At 44.7% G+C, this 4,092-nt stretch overlaps 1 protein-coding gene across 1 annotated transcript in view; it reads right to left on the bottom strand.

The window, feature by feature from the left end:
• The window catches only part of tshz2 (teashirt zinc finger homeobox 2), a gene marked incomplete at its 5' end in the record, with an annotated part of 78,036 nt that overhangs the window by 22,850 nt on the left and 51,094 nt on the right, over positions 1–4,092 (bottom strand).

Below are 4,092 nucleotides of genomic sequence, written 5' to 3'. Positions count from 1 at the left end.
AGGCCTGTAACACTACAAGAACTACACTAGGCCTGTAACACAACAAGAACTACACCAGGCCTGTAACACTACAAGAACTACACTAGGCCTGTAACACAACAAGAACTACACCAGGCCTGTAACACTACAAGAACTACACTAGGCCTGTAACACAACAAGAACTACACCAGGCCTGTAACACAACAAGAACTACACCAGGCCTGTAACACTACAAGAACTACACTAGATCTGTAACACAACAAGAACTACACCAGACCTGTAACACTACAAGAACTACACTAGATCTGTAACACAACAAGAACTACACCAGGCCTGTAACACTGCAGCACATCTGAGGACATTCACAAGCTGTAAACTTTCAACACAGGAACAACTAGAACTGCAATCAGTTTCTGACCGGGGTCTAAAGAATTCAACACATTTCCTCCCAGTCCTTTGAAAGACCTGTTGAATAAAAATACCTAATTTCCCTCTGGGATCAATAAAGTATTTTTGAATTGAATTGAATAAAAATAAAAAACAATACAACAGAATATTATAAAACTGAACAGTCTCTAAGCCAAGCTGAGTCTAATGAKAAGATGAGGATGAAGAATAAAAGAGCAAAAACTGAATCCTTTCTTTGGGCTGAGAGCACAACAAAAATGCTCCTTTGTGTCTCATTAAAGTACTGATGACTAGAAGTTGTCAGTCTAGTTGTGTAGAGAAAAAGAAGGATTTCAGAGTATCCAGATGTACAACTTGGTAAATTATACACAAGTGCAGGTCTGTTGAAATGATTTCTATTTCTCGTGTTTTAATGGATATTTGCTGTTCTGTCTACTTTTCTTACATTGTTGCCTTTTTTATATTCTTGACAMTTATAAAAAGATAAAATCCTTTAGATCCACTGACTGATTTAGTGTAATAAGATTTTTAATCTGCTGTAAGTGATGTTATTCTGAGGTGGTAGGCGAGGTTAGAGATGGGACTATGACATCATTGTTTTCAAAGGTTTGCTTTTAAAATTTCTGAAACTATGGAACCTGGTTTCCAAACCTACCATCTAGGGGCGCTGTTTCTGTGTGGATCCACGACTCAAAAGATAAAAATAAAAACGTTGGGACTCCACAAACTAACATTCCCTTGTGGACGAGGCCTAAGAAGCGACTCTTCAGCTGAATGAATCAAATGCTGGGAGTATAATGAACTTCTTGAAGTCTCTGTCATTAGCGTACAATAGGTCTCGTTGATCTTAAATGGTCTTAAAAGATGATCCATAAAGTAATGAAGCCAGCTCTGCTGCTGGCCCCACGCCCGAAACGGTACATAATCAAAGCCACGGGGGACACACCGGAGCTACTGTTACCACACAATATCTCTCCACTTCCCCACTGAACGCTCTTTGAAGAGGAAAATCTGTTTGTCGTTGTGTTGCAGATTGTGAGTATTCAGAACTCACTGCATGTGTTTCACGGCTGTCAGCTGGGAGCAGAGAGCAGRAGGACAGCTTCGGACCTGCTGGGGCTTTTGGAAGAGCAGCATGTAGTGTCCCAAGGCCCTCCCTCCTCCTGACTCGTCTGTGCGGACCACCCTGCTCGTTGTGTTACGCTCCATGACAGGACGGTGCTGCTCAGTCCTTGGACCCATCGTATTGTTTTTCTTGGACCGCGGTGAAAGCAAATAGCAGCTAAAGGGCCCCGGTGCTCGCAGTAAAAAAAGAGAAAAAAAAAAKCCCATGCAGTCGTTCATCAAAGCCAAGACAAGTCACTACTCCCCCATCAACCTCCCCCCACCCCCCTCAAGGCATGGCTATCCTCACCATCCCCCATGCTAGGTTTTAACTAGGACTTCAAATAATTCCAGAAATGACAAATGATACTTATATCTGTGTGCTTGTGCCGAATCAATAAGCACGCAGAACAACTATCCATCTTGAGAGGTATCGACAGACGCGACCTGACATCACTGGAGAGGCACTTGGTGGCTTTATTCGGGGGCCGCCATGGGAGGGACAGAGGAAAGGCAGGTGAAACGGCACATCCATTTTTAAATTACAATAAACCAGCCACCAGTGTTAACAAAGCAGAATGCATTATGGGAAACGCCACATTCGGAGGGGTTTTTCCTGAAGGCGTAGATCATGGCGGGCTGATCATCTGTGAACTGGGACAGGGGTTATTTTGACAGGAGCACCTGCACATGTTTACATGGCAGTTGTGTGCCGGTGTGAGCTGATGGGTGGCGATACGGCCCCTCTCTGGTCCCCCCAGCCGGGTGGGAGCAGCTGACAGATAGCACTTCAGAGCAGCTTTAGCTGCAGCTCCCCTTGAGGGGCTGTGATTGATGACTCGCACTGCCACCTAGATTCATTTCCCCCCTCCAATCTGAGTCCTCGCAGGTAGCGTGCAGCCCCCTCCCCCCTCCTTCTTTCCCCTCATCTCCTTACAAATTTGAGTGGGCTCATTTTCACAGGAGTTTACCGTCGGAGCGACTTCAAAACGTCTACTTTGTACGAATTAAAAAGAGGAAATAATTGGGGTAAACACCTTGCAAAGCCATTCTGATCCTGAGCATCAGAAKCGTACGCAAGATTTAGGCGGAAAAAAACAAACTAAACTATGAGATGTTTGCAGGCTTAATGTCATTAGTGGGGGGAAATGTTAAGACCCAAGACCCCTGCAGGTCTGAAGGCATTTAAGAGCAGTTAGCTAAGCCATCTGGTAGACAATTACACGGGAACAAACACACCGCCTCAGCAAATAAAGCTCGGCTCATCAATCAGCAGAATGGCCGGAGCTCAGCCTGTTATTCCCTCTGATTTAATAACCCGGTGAGCTGCAGTCTTATTCGCCACCAGGAGTCAACTGGAGAGCATCCGTACATTAAGCACCAAGCTCACAGTGATGTGGGGAACAACACCAGCTTGTGCTGCAAATTTATCTTCAATTCAAATCTAAGAATTTCAAACAGGAAAAAAAAACCAGTTGATTGCGTCTGCTGGTGATTTGCACCAGGCTGCGAGCAGAAAGAGGAGACGAGGGGCGAGGTTAAAAGTAAAAACATTTAAAGCCTTCACTGTTTCCAGTTTCAAGTAGTTTACTTAATTAACATTTGCCCCGTGTTTTAATTGCAATCATACTTCCCCGTGGGAGCTGAGTGTGGATTGTCTGGTAATTGCAGATGTTGATGTATGACAGGCTGACCTCATGTCAAGCCTATTTCTGAAAATCACTGAACAAAACTGAAGGGCTGATCAGAAACACTCTGCCAGTCTGTGAGCACCACAACCCTCATCTGTTACTGTAAGGAGCTCAAAGTTATCCAGGGAGCTTCCAGGGAAAAACAAACTGATGAAAGGAAAGAGATGCGTGGAGAAAGAGTGGGGGTAAATTTCACCTGATGCAGGTCAGTCTTTGTCAGCTTCCCCTGGAGCTGAGGACATTTTCATTTGTGTTTCTGGGTTGTGGCTGGAAGAAAAGAAGTAGGCCACGGCTGCGCTTCTCCTCCGWACACGTGTCACCTGCCAGCTCCTGTGGCCCGGCTCAGACCTGAGCAGCTCTGGCAACAACCAAATGTTTTCATTTACCTCAGGGGCATCCACGCTCTTCTTCACGGGCGGTGGCAGGCTAACATGTCAAGATACTGTCCCCGGGCCTCTGGGCCTCTGGGAGGGGTCACACACCCACTTCTTAGCTTCAGGAAACATCGAGTTAGAGGTGTGTGGGGCAGGAAGGCAGCTCCAGACTAAATATTACAGAATAATGCAGCGGTGCACACGCTCAGTTTCACCACACAATAATCTCAGTGGACACACTGCACTCATCAGATATGGAGAAGCTGCAGATAAAGTCTAAAACYAAAAATAAAATTAAACTAACTGGTCATGAATAAAGGTGTTTTTATAGATATTTTACAGTTCATCAGCAGCTGCTTGTGAGCTTGACTCATCATCAAGCAACAATTAAATAATGAAGTTTTCACTGTTTTATTTAAATCATTTATTAGGAAGGATGATCAAATGAAAACTAAACACATAAATAATATCCAGAGTTTGAACAGCAGGGCAGAGACTCGCAGTGGAACGCAGTCTTTTTACACAAGAGAGTGAGT

This window comes from Austrofundulus limnaeus, unplaced genomic scaffold (assembly GCF_001266775.1).
Source record: "Austrofundulus limnaeus strain Quisiro unplaced genomic scaffold, Austrofundulus_limnaeus-1.0 Scaffold386, whole genome shotgun sequence".
In the NCBI taxonomy this organism is placed as follows: Eukaryota; Metazoa; Chordata; class Actinopteri; order Cyprinodontiformes; family Rivulidae; genus Austrofundulus; species Austrofundulus limnaeus.
Note: the sequence above shows the minus strand (reverse complement) of the source record. Positions and strands in the feature narration are given on the sequence as shown.